The following is a 17,862-nucleotide window of genomic DNA, read 5'->3' on the forward strand; positions in this document are numbered from 1 at the left end:
ACTCTGGTGGTTTGGTTGTGTGCTTCCCATTCCTGCCGGTCTCCAGGAGGAAAAAAGCCAGAGGGCTGCTGTGCAGCCAAGTCCCAAGGTAAAGAGCTGGCAGAATGCCACTCTCAGTTGATTGCAGCTGCCTAGGGCTTTCCATTGTCCACAGTCGACCTCTGCTTCTACACATGTGAGCAAAGCATCAGTTATTGCTTATTTAAAAAGACAATTGATAATCTGGGCTTTATTTTGGTGAAAATGATTCCTCAAAATCAAACTACTTCAGAAATTATATTTTACTATAGATAGCTCAAAGCACATCTATTTAAGTGATTTTCTTTGTTTTTGACATTTTCACACATACACAATTAAATGTTATCATGTCTCCTTCCTCCAATTCCCCCACCCTTACTTAGGAAGCTTAATAAAATACTATTTGAACAATATTGTTGGGTCTCATCCACTTACTTATTAGGGTTATAATGTTTGGGATTTTACTTCTGTATAAAAAGAAACAACAGTTACCACAGCAATATACAATAGGGTGGCAGTGTTTTAACTGTATTCTAATCTTGGCTTGCAGTCAGAAGAATTACATTGTTTATTGTACTGTTTGCCACACAGAACCCTGGGAAAGATTATAGAAAGTTCTCACCTCCATTTTGTTTAATGTGTATTTGTATTTGCACTTGGATATGCATATGTGTGACGTGTGTGTATGTGTGTGTGATGGTGCATGTGCATGCATATCAAGGCCCTGGATCAACATCATATATTTCCTCAGTTGCTTTACAAATTACTGAAACACAGGGTATCTCATTGATCTTGGAGCTATTTGGCAAGATTAGCTTGCCAGGAAACCTCCAAGATCCCCCAACTTTGCCTCACAGGACTAGGATTCTGAAGACTTGCCGCCATTCCCAGCTTTGTACATGGGTGCTATTGATCACAACTCAGGACCACATGTTCACACAGAAGACATTTTGTGAACTGACGTGTCTCTCCAGCTCCTCACTACTTTTCCCTGTGACCTTGTTCAAGATTCCCTGTTTTCTGCTAACAATTGTCATCATTAAGAGACTCAGTCATCAATGAATAAATGTCCTCCCAATACTAAATTGATACCAAAGCTACATCACTGAAAATGTATGACCCTCACCCCATTCAAGAAACTATGGTATTCAGAAAAGGATGGAAAGCTGGAGATGGGATGCTGGGGTGTGGGGATTCAGGATAGTTACAGCATGGCAGAGGTAAACAGAACAAAACAATAGGAATCCACGGGAGGCTCTAGTCCTCAAAAAAATGAATCCTGAGAGGAGGAGAGGAAATTGTCAAACTCCTCACAAATAATGAGGTATTCTGAATGTTCACCAGCTTCTCTATAACATCTGAACTGTTCCCATGCTGCCGGCTCTGTCCACCCAACCATGGGGAGGTGACTCCAAGTTTCATGTCTATGCAAGTCTCTATCAACCTATCCCCTAAGTATACTTTCTTTCTGCTGTCACTCATCCCATTCTCTGTGGTTTATTTTGTTTTTCTATTATTTACACTTACTAAATCAGTTTTTTTTTTTTGCTGCTGTTGTTGCTTTTTTTGTAGTTTTGATTTTACAGAAACTCACAGCTAAGATTCTACCTTGAATCTTAGAAGACTGTGTTTTAAACTTCTGAGCAGCATTGGGCTGTTGAGAATATGGGCACTCTTAAGTTGGGCTAAATATATTTTTCGTTATGAAATGACAATCAGCCTATGGTGGTAGGGATGAAATATTATAGTTTGGATGTAACATGTCCCCAACTGAATTATTGGATTGAACACTTCGTCTCTAACTGTGGAACTGTTTGGGGATTTTGTAGAACCTTCGGACATGGAGTCACAGAGCATGACAAACACTGGTTAGTCACAGGAATAACTCTTTGAAGAATACAGCGGAGACCTATTTATTGCTCAGCTTCCCTGATCCCCAATTCACCAAAATGTCTACAAATCCTGCCACAATCTTCCAAATCACAAAATTACCTGCTGCAGCCAGAATGAATTCCCCACAACAATATGCTTTAAGCCTCTAAACTGAGCCAAAATAAGTCCCTCCCCACCTGAAGTCATTTCTCTCAGGTACTCTGACACAGCAATTATGCCCAAAGAGAGTAAAAAGGTGAAGTAAGACAGCTGTTATACAAGAAGCATGACTTTCTGAAGATGACCCATGTACCTATTGGTGGGAAGGACGTAGCCGAAATGAACAGTTCCCTACACACAGGCTTTTCCTAGCCTTAAAGATCAAAACCTAAGCTTGGTATCCTATAGGGAAATGACCTCCTCAAGTCTACCCTTAAGAAAAGAAGAAATTCATGACCAGACACTTAACTTTTCAGTCAGCATCTTCTTGGGCAATTACATATGAACTCCCATGTACAGTGTGTCAACAGGCATCTCTGAAGGGTAGAAGGGTATTCTCTCATTCAAAGTTCTCCAATGGAATCTATCCTTTAGGCCATCTACAGTATGATAAGGCATTCATTCATCCTGGGTCCTGTTCTGCAACAGGTAGATGGTGATTCTGGAAGGACTCATCTTACACAGGGAAATGGAATGGGTTCCTATGAAAGCTATCTTTTGGACATGACATAGTCATTTCACTAATGCTTATAGAAACTGATATTATCTGCACAAGATAAGCACAATATGGGCCTGTCATCATTTCATAACAGATGAAGGAAAGGATGATGATGCCACACACCTTCCTGAGTAACTACTGGCAAGTAATGGTTGCTGGGAAAGAAAGTATCATTTTGTTCCATGTCAATGACTAATTTGCTTATAATCTAGTAAGTCACCCCCTAGCAAAAATCATGCAAAGAACCCCAGTTAAACACACACACACACACACACACATACACACGCATGCACGCACACACGTGCACACACACACACATACACACACACACACACACTATGAAAATAGGAGCATAGTTAAGAACATTTGCTGTTCTTGCATAGGACCAGGGTCATTTCCTTATACTAACATGGTGATTCACAACCATTTATAACTCCAGTTCCAGTGGACCTGACACCATCTTCAGGCCTCCATGGGCACCTGCACACATGTGGTGCATATAAATTTACACACACACACACACACACACACACACACACACACATACACACAAACACACACACAAATAAAAATAAAGCTTTTAAAAAGCAACAGTAAAAACACTGTTAGTTTTTTGAAAAAGTTCACTGAGTTTATCACCACTGTTTTTCAGAAAAGTACACTATGGTTCCCTGACGAATTTGTTCATATGTGACCCAATTACTTCCTGAGAACAATGGATCAAAGCAATTGTCTCAGCTCTCTTTTGATGTGGTAAGAGAGGGGGAAGAAGCTTGTGTCTGGCTGGCTATTCTGGGGGCGGAAGCTGGAGGTGGTATGGGGCCAACAGAAGCGTAGACCTGAGATGATTTTTCATGAAAGTAATGACCTATAAATGCTTCCCCTGTGTGTTTATGTACCCGCAAGCTGACCTTTGCAGATAATATTTTTAGGAATCTTTCACTTAGAACAAGTCGTGCCCACTGGCATTTATACTTGTTGCAGATGTACTTTTCCTCCCTTATTGGCCTCTGTCTGCCTGTCTCTGACCTGGAGACTGCAATTTGTGTCCATTGCCATTTCAATCGGTATTGGTGGTTGGTTGCCTTGTGAGACATTCTCAGTAAGCCTTTTTATTATTAATGGAAATAACTTTTTCCAGCTTTTCTTCCGGTGTTTTGTTTCATCTTCACAATAAATATGCAAAATACTTAGAATTAATGTTATCATGAGATATAAGCTAAAGAATCTGCCCTGTGTTATTCTCTAGGTTGTTGGTTAAAATAACCCATCTACCACACAGTAAACTCTTGTTTGTGCTTTTGGTGCTTTTTATTCTCATGCACCGAACATCTGGCTTTATAATAATACTACATTATTTTAATTACTCGTCATAATTTAATGGACAATTTCATAAAATTGCATCTTTACAACTTCATAAAACAAGCCAATCACAATTTACTAAGATTGAAATGTGTGTTTATGCTTACTCTATTGTATTGGTGTGAAGGATTTAAACTCAGTAGCCACTTATCACAGTCTTTAAAAATGCCTTCAAAAGTAATTACTTTGAAGTGTCCATTTTACTCTTAATTTGTTTTCCAAGTTTTAAAACATGAGCCAACAAATCTTCAGAACTATTAGAAGACTAGCTAACTTCCTTTAAAGCTTCTCTCTTGTAACAACATTATTTAAACTTCTGCTAGTAAGGTTAGTTTTAAATACATGTTAAAGATTAAAAGGATAAAACAGAATCAATATTCATGAAAATTCATCAGCATGTATTATTATAGGACAATGAACAAGCAAAGTTGCTCTTTATTTTTTTTTCTTTGCATACTAGTTTTCTTTATTCCTTTGAATAAATTCCATGGGCAGCATTGAAGTAGGTCTTAAGGACCAGAATCTATCATTGCAAACTGGTTTCCTTCTCCTTTCCAGTTCTCAAGACAGAGTCAGGACCGACCTTACACACTGCTCCTCTGTTCTTTCATCTGTGTCTACATAGACTGTTGTAAATGCCCACTGCTGGACACTTAGATATGCTCACCGCCCACCATTTTCCAATGGATGAGACTTCAGCATAGAGGCAAAGATGCTTTCTATGTATCTGAACCCCAGTGTCCATGAAAATTGAATGTTCTCTGTTGTGCTATGTGTTGGATCACCCACTCTGGAGTTGGGACTTGGATGTTCCACCTTACATGTGATGCTTGGATCCCACCTCATCCTTTTCTTTTCCTTTTAATTTTCACTGTTCTCATTTCAATAGTATTGGCACATCATAGTCAAAAATGACCTAAACGCCTCACAGTTCTGGAGAGGTGCATCACCATTCAGTCACGGTATAACTGTGGCATTCAGAAACCAGGAAATGTCTACACTGGTCCATACATGCACCAAAATAATTCTCATTAAAATAGGTATATGATATAATGGCTATAATAATTGGCTTTGTTTAGTCATTTCTTAATATATGCATATATTAAAATATGTAAGAAATCATAAAAACAAAAGTTTTGAAAGAAAATGAAAAGACTGAGGTATTTCAGAGATTTTCAAACTAAGTCACCTCTAAGAGACTGTAACTATGGATATTTTACAGTATGTTCGTTTATTCAAGATGGAACTACATTCCATTGAAAGCACTATTTTCTAATCCTAGGTTACCATAAACTATATGAGAAAGGATATCTTGAAAGCTGGAAGCACCTGCATTGGGCTTTGACATTCTGAGTAGGGAATCAGATGTGTGTGCAGTTCATCCACATTTCTCTCTGATATGTTGAGCCACATTTTTGGCTTGGTGCAGCAGCCAAGCCAATAGTTCTTCCCCAGCCCTTAGATCTACTTGTTTAGATTGTTTAAGGTCAACTGGATAACTAAGGCCTATTTCTTGTCATTCATGATTATTCTTCTTCTCTAGTCATATGCTCTTAGACATAACTAAAGAAACTTAGAGGCAGAACTCAGAAAATGCTATCACATTTATTTTACCTTCAATTACTTAAGTCAAGATTGGTGGGGGAGAATAGGACAGAAGCAAAGAAGATTTTCCATTTCTAGTCAAATTTTAGGAATTTATGGGAAATGTAAAGGATCTAGGGGTACACTGGAATTGAACAAATCATTCTATTAGCTATTATAAGTAAAATATTATTATAGAAATAAATTATCATCAATAAATATGAAATAAGACATACCAAAATAAACTCAGCTCATACATCACAAATATTTGGCAGCTAAAAATCTCCTTGTTGAGACCTTAAAGAATGTAATATATTTCCTGGGGCTTTAGAAAACTGGATAGTCTCCTATTCCTTCTCCCTCTCTGTTGTTGATCCAGCTGGGATCTCCCGCTCCCCCAAGCTCTCTTTCCCTTGACTCTCGCCCTTCATTACCCCCACTCATGTCCAGGCTGTTCATGTAGATCTCTTCCATTTCTTCATCATTGGGCGATTCCCGTGTCTTTCTTTGGGTCCTGTTTTCCAGGTGTCGGGTGGAGCTCTGGGAGTCCAGTTAGTGAGAAAGAGGAGGGTTTAGTGAGAAAGAGGAGGGTTTAGTGAGAAAGAGGAGGGTTTATATGAGCAAAAATTGTTGAGACCAAGGTTGGATAAAGCACAGGGACAAATAGCCAAATGAATGGAAACACATGAACTATAAACCAATGGCTGAGGGGTCCCCACTGGATCAGGCCCTCTGAATGGGTGAGACAGTTGATTGGCTTGATCTTTTTGGGAGGCATCCAGGCAGTGGGACCGGGTCCTGTGCTCATTGCATGAGTTGGCTGTTTGAAATCTGGGGCCTATGCAGGGTCACTTGGCTCGGCCTGGGAGGAGGGGACTGGACCTGCCTGGACTGAGTCTACCAGGTTGATCTCAGTCCGTGGGGGAGGCTTTGTCCTGGAGGAGGTGGGAATAGGGGGTCGGCTGGGGGGAAGGTGAGGGGGGCGGGTGGGGGGGAGAACAAGGGAATCCGTGGCTGATATGTAGAACTGAACTATATTGCAAAATTAAAAAAAAAATAAATAAATAATAAAAAAAGAAAACTGGATGGATGTTGCCTTACATGAATTACTACATAGGTCCAAATAACTAAGGGACTTTCATAGTAAAATGTGTACATGTCTTATGCTGATCATAAGATTTAAATGGTACAATATAGAAAGAAATCTGTGGTCCAGTTCTTCATCTAACGCCTAATATGGATGGGAAAATAGGATATGAAGGATACCTGGTGATGCACTTTTCCATTCCGTGTGGCCAAGGATGAGCATAGAAAAAACAATAGCATATCAATCAGTGACAAGAATAAGAGAAATATTTTACTTAACAGGACTGTGCCCAATCTGAGACTTCAGAATTACTAGTGACTAGTTACCGTTGTGTTTCGATTCCCTTAACTTTTGAACTGGAGTTTCTGTTGCTGCTCTTAGCCCTGTCCCACTACTGTATGATGGTAGACAAATAGCTCACAGCTGCTCAGACATAGAGGCCCCATGGTGAAGAAACCCAAAGGCCTCATCTATGCCTGGACCTGATTTAGATTATGAACCCCTGCACCTTATCCTGAACGTGCTGATGTTGTGGAAGGTAGTAACTGTAGGGCTGTAAAGAAGGCTGTAGCTCTTTGGCATGCCTCTCTTGAAGTTTAGAGTATAATTCTTATCTCTGTCTACCTTCTCTGCTATTACAAAATATGTGAAGCTGGGTGAATTGAAAAGTTTTTCCATTGACTCACAGTTATAGAGGTTTAAGAGCACAGTTTCAGCTATGCGATCCACTCAGGTGCTCTGGTGGGGGCCTTGTGACAGACAGCATCACAATCGCAGGACAATTTGAGATCTTAGTAGATGATATGGGTAGAAGGGATTCAGAGGAATTCTATTGTCTATTCTAAAGGCCATTATCTGAAAAACTGATCTTCCAGTCACAGAATGGTTGGACCACTCCTGAAAGAGACTTGATCTATTCATAAGAAATACAGCCCCATGAACTACCTCTAGGCTCCACTTCTTCAAAGACTCTACCACCTGGGTACCCAGCCTTCTATTTGTGAACCTTCAGGGAACAAATCACATACAAAATGCAACATGCCTCCTTCCTGTGAACTTTCTTCAGCTCTTTCACTGCTTTGACAAATAGAATATGCCCTTCTCTGGTCCCATGCTTTAAAGACTAGTATTTGTGTTTTATGTATTTGGAATCTTGAGTCTGTATTTGATTTCCAGTTACCTTCTTGTTGATTGTACTTTAATGAAGACTCTGGAGCCACGTGAAAATGAACCCCAAACTTCCAAAAGTCCCTTCCAAAACAAGGCATGTGAATAAATCTATTTGAGACTTCATTAATCTGTCCTCCAGAAGGTCAGTACATGACCTCAATCAATACTACAGAGAGCAGAATCATGAGATTTAAGGAAATGTTTCTTTCTGGCCACAGAGTTTTGACATATTTGACTCCTCTAAAAGTAGAAAGTGAAGTCACATTTTAATGGACCACAACCTAGATTCTAGAAGTTGATCTGGGGGGAATGGCATTCTGATTGTTTTATTGTGGAAAAACAGAAGCGCTTTTCTTTCTTCCTTCAAGAAGAAAGTTATTGGCTTCCACACAGAGATCTTCTGGTGATCAGATAAATTTTGCCAGCACTACCCTTCCTGGCTAATGAGCCTTTGGAACTTTGGAGTGAAACCACCAGAAATTCTGTGGCTCTCAGACAATTGCTATACCCTCCTCCCAGGTTTTATGCCATAAGAGTTGCTGTGTCTTGGCTCCATCAGGACTTTTTTTGTCCACCTGCCCCTCTCTTCAGAAATCATGTAGCAATGAGAGATAGGAGGGCATTCATTTCAACTTCTTTTGTATTTCTTCCAAGTCCAACTTTTGGAATTTTCATGCAATTAGATTGTGTGTGTGTGTGTGTGTGTGTGTGTGTGTGTGTGTGTGTGTGTGTGCCCTGCCTCACATTTACAAAGTGAATGAACAACAAAGCTAATCCTTAGAGTTAATCTATTAAAAAAAAACTTGGCTATTGGTTTTGTGTGTTGTGCTGTGAGTGCTGCTTCAGGGGAGCTGAACAGAGATCATGGCTGAGCTGGGAAACCATGGCATGAATGCAGTGACCTATGATGATGTGCATGTTGGCTTCACTTGGGAAGAGTGGTCTTTGCTGGATCCTTCCCAGAAGAATCTCTACAAAGATGTAATGCTGGAGACCTACAGGAACCTCACTATTATAGGATACAGTTGGGAATATCATGATATTGAAGAACATTGTGAAAGTCCTAGAAGATATGAAAGGCATGAAAGAAGCCACACTCTAGAGCAACCTTCTGTATATATTCAATGTGGTAAAGACTTTGCATACAATCGTCAACTTCAGAGGCATAAAAGATCACATACTGGAGAGAAACCCTATGAATGCAATCAGTATGGTAAAGCCTATGCTCATCACAGTAATCTTCAAATTCAAAAGAGAACACATATTGGAGAGAAATCCTATGAATGTAATCAATGTGGCAAAGCCTTTGCTTATCACAATCATCTTCAAGTACATAAAAGAACACATACTGGAGAAAAACCCTATGAATGTGATCAATGTGTTAAATCCTTTGTACATGATGGTGATCTTGAAATGCATAAAAGAACACATACTGGAGAGAAACCTTATGAATATAATCAGTGTGATAAAGCTTTTGCACAACACAGTCATCTTCAAAGCCATGAAAGAGCACATACTGGAGAGAAATCCTATGAATGTAATGAGTGTGGTAAAACCTTTGTTTATCACAATGCTCTTCAGTTACATAAAAGAATGTATACTGCAGAGAAACCCTATGAATGTAATCAGTGTGGTAAAGCATTTCCTTATCTCAGTAGTCTTCAAGTACATAAAAGAATACATGCTGGAGAGAAACCCTATGAATGTAATCAATGTGGTAAAGCCTTTGCATAGTAAACTAATCTTCAAAGGCATAAAAGAACACATACTGGAGAAAAACCCTATGAATGTAATCAATGTGGGAAAACCTATCATTGTAATCAATGTGGTAAAGCCTATGCTCATCACAATAATCTTCTAGTACATAAAAGAACACATACTGGAGAGAAACCCTACGAATGTAATCAATGTGGTAAAGCCTTTGCTGATCACAGTAATCTTAAAGTACATAAAAGAACACATACTGGAGAGAAACCCTATGAATGTAATCAATGTGGTAAAGCCTTTGTATTTCACAGTGATCTTCAAAGGCATAAAAGAACACATACTGGAGAAAAACACTATGAATGTAATGAATGTGGTAAAGTTTTTCCTTATCTCAGTACTCTTCAAGTACATAAAAGAATACATACTGGAGAGAAAACCTATCATTGTAATCAATGTGGTAAAGCCTTTGCTCATCATAGTAATCTTCTAGTACATAATAGAACACATACCACAGAGAAACTCTATGAATGTAATCAATATGGTAAAGCCTTTACTGACCACAGTAATCTTAAAGTACATAAAAGAACACATACTGGAGAGAAACCCTATGAATGTAATCAATGTGATAAAGCCTTTGTATGTCACAATGATCTTCAGAGGCATGAAAGAAGACATACTGGAGAGAAACCCTATGAATGTTATCAGTGTGGTAAAGCCTTTGCACAACCCAGTCATCTTCAAAGGCATGAAAGAACACATAGTGGAGAAAAATCCTACAAATGTAATCAATGCGGTAAAGCCTTTCCTTATCCCAGTAGTCTTCAAGTACATAAAAGAATACATACTGGAGAGAAAACCTATCATTGTAATCAATGTGGTAAAGCCTTTGCTCATCACAGTAATCTTCTAGTACATAAAAAAAACACATACTGGAGAGAAACCCTACGAATGTAATCAATGTGGTAAAGCCTTTGCTGATCACAATAATCTTAAAGTACATAAAAGAACACATACTGAAGAGAAACGCTATGAATGTAATTAATGTGGTAAAGCCTTTGCATGTCACAATGATCTTCAGAGGCATGAAAGAAGACATAATGGAGAGAAACCCTATGAATGTAATGAATGTGGTAAAGCCTTTGTATATCACAATGATCTTCAGAGGCATGAAAGAAGACATATTGGAGAGAAACCCTATGGATGTAATCAATGTGGTAAAGGCTGTGCTCGTCACAATGTTTTTCAATTGCATAAAAAAACACATAGTGGCAAGAAAACCTATGAATGTAATAGATGTGGTAAAGTCTTTGCATGTCGTAGTCATCTTCAAAGGCATAAAAGAACACATCCTTGAGAGAAACCCTATGACTATCAGTGTGTCACAGGAATCGTCATGTGCATAAAAGAATGCATACTAGAGAGAGACCCTATGAATGTAATCAGTGTGGTAAAGCCTTTGCCTGTCAAAGTAATCTTCATGTGCATAAGACAATGCATACTGGAAAGAAACACTATCAGTGTAATCAATGTTATCAAACCTTTGCTCATCACAGTCATCTTCAAATACATAAAAGAATACATACTGGAGAGAAACCCTATGAATATAATCTGTGGTAAAGCTTGTGTACAACACAGTCATCTTCAAATGCATGAAAGAGTGCATACTGGAGAGAAACCCTATGAATGTAATCAATATGGTAAAGCCTTCTTCGCATGTCACAAAAGTCTTCAAATGCATAAAAGAAAACATGCTGGAGAAAAACTCTATGAATGTAAACAATGTGGTAAAGCCTTTGCACAACAGAGTATACTCTTCAAGTACATAAAAGAACACATACTAGAAAGAAATCCTATGAATGTAATCAATGTGGTAAAGTCCTGTCACAACACAGAGTAACCTTATAACTGTAAAATTTCTAGTGTGTAATTGGTCTTTTAAAGCCTTTGAATATAACAGTAGACTTTGAGAACCTGGAAGTCGTATACCAAAAAGAATCCGAATATATATGAATTGGTATGATCTTTAGGCAACATAAGGTTTGAGGTTGGATGTGTCTTTTTCTGTGCTTCTGATCTTTCAGTGTTAACCCCATACCTGGCTCTGGGTTTATTCTTATTAATAAGACCTTTAGAAATTTGTCTACATCTGGTGCCCTGCTTATAGGGTATGAATTCATGTAAAAGCAACTTGCCTGTGACCTTGCAGGCCCCAGCTCAGGCCTGAGTTGCATTTGGCTGGTTGTGGTGGTGCATGTTGGTAGAATTTACTGAATGAAGTGGAAGCAGGAAGATCCCAAGTTTGAGGCCAGCCTAGGAGACTTGCTGAGGAGAAGCTGCTGCTGGGCCAGGTTACAATCAATACTGGCAGGACCATGAAGGTTGTGGCTGCTGCTCCAAGTTGCCAGGTGTTTCTCATCATGTTGGTGGTGATGGTGACACTGCTACTGGAGACAAAGTGTTTACTGCTGCTTGTTCAGAGACAATTGCCAGGACCATTGTGTTATAAGAAAGCATTGGCAAAGTCATTTGGGAGAAATTTGATGAGGCTAGTCATGGGGAGAAATTGCTGTGAAGATATTGTCTTCTATGGAAGAAAATTCATTGTTCCAAGAGACAGACATTTATCAGACTGTGATTGCTCTAAATCACAGAGGATGCCAAAAAATTTTTTGCAGGGAACCATGACCACGCCTAACAGCAACTTTAAAATCTGCAAAAGGAAGACAGAATCCCACAATGGTGATTCTACATGGATTATGATGAAGCTATTAAGCTGATTAACACCATTGAAAGATCTGTTTTGGATTATACACTGCTCAGGACAATTTGAGATGGCTAGCTGAGATGATCCAGGTTCACAAACTACTGGAACAAGTACTTGAGATAAGCCCTGCACTTTCCCTTTATGCAGAGACTGGGCAAAAGGTACAGGACTTGAAAATTAAACGCAAAATTTTCTTTTCAGGAATCCATAAAGATATCTTCATCCCTAGACAGCAGGAACTAATTTTCAGAACAGAACTCCCACATACCCAAGAGGTGGGGTGGGTAGTTTTTTGGTAATTTAAAGAGTTATAGATATTGTCATTGTTTACAATGGTTGGTTACAAGTTACTAATCTGTTAATGATAAAATAAATTAAACATAGGAGATTAGGTAAAGGGTTCTTGTTTTTTAAAAAGGAAAAGAAAAAAGAGGATATAGAAAAGGGTAGATTGTTGATCTGCTCTGAAAAAAAGGAAGATATATAAATGATTAAGATAAAATGCAGATTTTTGAATCTAATCAGAAAAGAAAAAAGAGAATATGGATATGATAAGATAAATGGGTAGGTTGTTGAGTGTATTTTTAAAAAGGAATTTCATGTTTTGAATAGGATAAGTAATGAAATTTTTTGTCCAAATTTATCAATTGTTAATGGAGTGGACCTCATTAATGTATATAATGGAGTTTTTTGTTTGAATTTGTCAAATTTTAATAGACTAGAGATTATGAATGTAATTCTTGACTGTGCATATTGTATATCCTTATTATACTTGTTATATAGTTTGTCATATTAGTTATAACTTTTTTATATTAGACAATAAAGGGGGGATGTGGTGATATTTTATCTGTGTACATTAATAAAATTTATGTGGGGTCAGAGAACAGAACAGCCACTACATTAGACATAGAGGCCAGACATTAGTGGCATACAACTTTATTCCCAGCACTTGGTAATTTACCTTCAGTGTTTTCAGGCTTACTCCTTTGTACACTGAGAAATGTAATGGAATGCTAGAGGATATGGACAGTGGAACAATAGAGAGAAGGTGAGTAACACATATGCAGTGTTGGGAGAACCATTGTATACACTGAGTGGAGACATTCCTGTGTGGCCACTTTTGGGTTACTTTGAGTTTGTATTGCTTTTTATCAACATTATGGCTAATGTAACTCTTATAAAAGAAAACATTTCATTGAGGATGGTTTACAGTTTTAGAGGGTTTAGTACATTTTCATTATGGCAGGAAGCATGGTAGCATGTAGGCAGACATGGTGCTGGAGAAAGAGCTGAGAGTTCTACATTCAGATCAGTAGGCAGTAGGTAGGAAATATGACACTCTTCCTCCAATAAGACCATATGTACTCCAACAGGGCCACACCTCCTAATATTGCCACTCCATGTGGGACAACATGGGCCATTTTATCAAATGACTTCAGTATTCAACTCCTTTAAGTATCTCTTCAACCATGTTCAGTAAGTAAGCTCAATGAACTCATAGGTTTCCCAAGGTGATGTTGGTAAAATTGCATTTGCATTGTCATTGGGACTTATGAGTATGGGATAAACATTGTCTTGTCCCCCTCTACCAAGGAGAAAATTCTTATAGTACACCATAAATATATTTGTTACTGTTCCTATGTCTCATGGAATTAGAAAAAGGAACTGGTACATTAAAAAAAATATTAGAAAAATGTAAACATGGAAATGACTTGAGATATATGAAGATGAAGGATGGATTCAAAATAAAAAGGTGGTGGCGCACGCCTTTAATCCCAGCACTCGGGAGGCAGAGGCAGGAGGATCTCTGTGAGTTCGAGGCCAGCCTGGGCTACAGCGCAAGATCCAGGAAAGGCGCAAAGCTACACAGAGAAACCCTGTCTCGAAAAACCAAAAAAAAAAAAAAAAAAAATAAAAATAAAAAAAATAAAAAGGACTGCAAAGGTTTTAAGTTGCTTGAGGTACATAAAGGTTGAGATTTGGAAGTCATATATTAAAGTTGGCAAAGTCAGATATCAACTATTTCAGAGACTCGCTAAAATGTTCGTCAAATAAAAGGTTATTGAGTTGTGTTTGGCTATTGAAATAGTATACAGTAGTTAAAAGTAACAAACTGATGTAAACCTGATCTTCTGGGTGTTTAATAATCATTCTTGGAGGCTATTCTAATGTGGTCAGAGGGACTAATAGGGAAATATGTCTCCCCTTTCCATACAAGGTTAATGAGGTGCCCAGGAACAAAGGCCATTGATCACATGTATTATTCTTAGAGGCCATGGAGCCACTACTCAATAAATGAGAAGGGCATCGTGCTGACTTTTGGGTGATACAGCTATGAGAGGTTGTGAAAGCTTATCGTGGGCTCATCACTCTGGAGACTAAGTACAGATGTCAAAATTTAATATCTAATAGATGGGTGCTAAAAAAAAAACTTACTTCTCATTTCATTTCAAACATGAAACATTCCATTTTTCACAGACTATATATGCAAATTGATAAAGTCACATTTAAAATCTAGTCTAAAAAGTTAGAGGGGATAATGTATGTCAAAGCTACTCTGAAGACTTGCTTGCTCTGCTTTTGAGGCTTGAAAGTTCCTTGCAGAGATGACCATCTGCGTCTTCTTCCTTCCTATCAATACTCTAGTGATCACAAGCCTAGACTATTTTAACCCTCATCCGGTCTTCTCAGGTCACATAAGATACGGAAAGGCTTCCATGCCTCAAGAGATCATGAAATATGATCCATTTCTTCACATTTCATTAAAGGAATCAAGATTCTCATTTTCTTCCTAAACTCAACCATTTTTTCCTAGAAGTTGTCACGCACTGCAGCCTGGCTTTCTCAAGCCCTTGAACTCTGAAGATCTAGATGGTATTAGATTCATCAGTACTTCCTAAGATTATTAAAGAAGAATATAGCTTGCCCCTGGCACCCATAACTATTCTGTGGTCAAAGCAGAGTTCTTGATCCCATAGTAGACCAGATTATGTGGGGCTTTTACTCAAAAGGACACCTATATAAATAAAAACAAGATGTTCCTTAGTCTGACCTCATATATTTTTCAATCACAGTAAAGGAGAGGTCTGTATATCTTTGTATCAATGAGATAACTACCAACCTCTCTTCTCAAGTTCCCCTCCTCATACTAAAACTTCATCCTCACTGTTTCTCTCAAAGCTATTGAAATTAGTCCTATTACGGCATTTCAGTTACTACCAGAGCACGTGAAGTCATCCCTCATCTCACAGACTCCAGGAAGCATGTAAGCATTCCTCTTTAGGACCATACTTCACCCTTGCATAATTTTTGAACTTCCTTGATTTGTTTTTGGGGATCACAGTTACTTGTAATCCCTTGTATCCTTTGATAGTTTCCTCCCTCATCTCTCTAACTGAAACCAGACTCTCTCCAGAGGACTATGGCTGTTCTGCAGCCCTCTTAGGTGGTGTCTGTTGTGTCTTTCATCTTCTTTGTGCCCCTTGAACAGAAGGAGGGTAGTTGCCTCTTTGTTCAATATCAATTCTTCTAGAACCTTCTTATTCTTTCTGTCATTATAGTATGTCACATGTAATGCCTTCTGTCTGCAACATTTACTGTGTTCTGTCATGTTTTAAACTTTGATAAAATGAAGAATGAAACATGTAGTTCATAATGTTACTTTATAATTTTATTGTTAAGAATTTAAGAAGTTCCTACATTTACAGATAACATTGTGTTAGAAACTTTGTACAAATTGCTGCAAGTTTGGATCATATAATAATGTGCTTTTCAAAGAATGGATGGATTCAGAAAGATGAGCTCCTTTAGCATACTGAGAAAATTATTTTAAAGTTGTTAACTTTCTAAAAGAAGTTCTGATGAGACCTGGGGAATTAAAAAAAAGTTATTTAGTATTACTATAATTTTAAGATATAAAACCAACATTTAGGAGTCAGTTACATAACTCAAATCTTGTTATGTATAATACATACTGAATCACATTTACCACTGAGTCATTTGGGCAACGTTGGTGAATATGTGAAGAGGAATTTTCTGAATCCAGCATAAATATTCTTTTATTCTCTCAGACAATTTAATTACTCTGCTTTGATATTTTTAGGGTTGTTCTTTTGATCATTCTAGTTTTCTTTTTAATCTGAACATAAATTGCAGAATATACTCATTGCAGAATACTGAAGTTGTGAATGTCTTCTCATCAATTTTACCTGAAATATGCTTTAGCCCTCCTTCTATTTGGCTTCATTTCTAACTCTATGGAATTCATAATGTCATCCTTGCACCTGTCCATCTGCCTTTTATTACATATTGGGTTGATCCTAACCTTGGACTTCCTGCTGTCTTCTGCATATAAAAATAACTTGTGTCCTGAAGACAATAACGAATGTGCTCTTTCTTACATTCCTTAACTAATTTCTAGAATCTTTTCTTCTCCGAAATGTCACAGTGATTTCTGCTCCTTTAGGAAACATTGTAACAATATCTCTCAGAGAACTCAACTAAATCTCTGTATCAACCAAATTTCATGCGTGAAGAGTTGTGGTAATATTGTGTTTCCCAAAATATTGTGCACCCTAATAAACTTATCTGGGGTCAGAGAACAGAACAGCCACTAAATATAGAGGCCAGAAAATGGTGGTACACATGCCTTCAATCCTATCACTTGGGAGACAGAGATCCATCTGGATCTCTGCGAGTATAAAGCCACACTGGAAACAGCCAGGCATGGTGACACACGCCTTTAATCCCAGGAAGTGAGCCTTTAATCCCAGGAAATGATAGCAGAAAGCAGAAAGGTATATAAGGTGTGAGGACCAGGAACTAGAGCTGGTTAAGCTTTTAGGCTTTTGAGCAGCACAGTTCAGCTGAGAGGCATCCAGTCTGAGGAAACAGGATCAGCTGAAAAATTGGCGAGGTGAGGTAGTTGTGGCTTGTTCTGCTTCTCTGTTCTTTCAGCATTCACCCCAATGCCCAGCTCCAGGTTTGTTTTTATTAATAAGACCTCCTAACAATCCATGCTGCAAAGAGTGGGATGTAAATATGTACACTGAGTGCTGACCTGTCTTTTCTTGAATCGAAACGTCATGTCAAGAACTCTTGTTGCGTTCACATGCTCCTTCATTATCTAGAAACTCGCCACTCTTTGGGTCCTGTAGACTTAAGATACAGCCTTTCTAATTGACCTGGGCTTTTAACATTCAAAGCAGATAATGAAGATGGCTCTGGAGAACCCCCAAGGCTCCACCATGATTAGAGTTGCCCTGATCCCTGATGCTCGCACTCACTTGGGTTTTGTTCGGAAACAGTAAGCTGCCACCACTGTTTTCTTGACAGCAGCCATTGGTTATTATCCCACTTCTACGATGAGAATTTTAATGTTAGACTCTCTCATCATGCAAAGACCCATGTATTAAAGACTTGGTCCCTGATATGGAGTACTGAGAAGTAGTGTAAACGTTGAGAGATATGCTTAGTGAGGAATTGTCTTCCAGTTGCTGACAGCTAACCATTCAAACCTTTACTCAGGAAAATTCCTTGAGATCCTGATATCTCATCATAGGCCTAAAAACATGTAGCGAA

General features: G+C 38.4%; 1 pseudogene; it reads left to right on the forward strand.

Moving 5' to 3' along the window:
• The first annotated feature begins 8,699 nt into the window (after positions 1 to 8,699).
• Positions 8,700 to 17,591, forward strand: LOC128111444 (zinc finger protein 120-like; annotated as a pseudogene).
• The last annotated feature ends 271 nt before the right edge of the window (positions 17,592 to 17,862 follow it).

The sequence above is a fragment of the Peromyscus californicus genome, unplaced genomic scaffold (genome assembly GCF_007827085.1).
Source record: "Peromyscus californicus insignis strain IS unplaced genomic scaffold, ASM782708v3 Scaffold_16__1_contigs__length_79575227, whole genome shotgun sequence".
In the NCBI taxonomy this organism is placed as follows: Eukaryota; Metazoa; Chordata; class Mammalia; order Rodentia; family Cricetidae; genus Peromyscus; species Peromyscus californicus.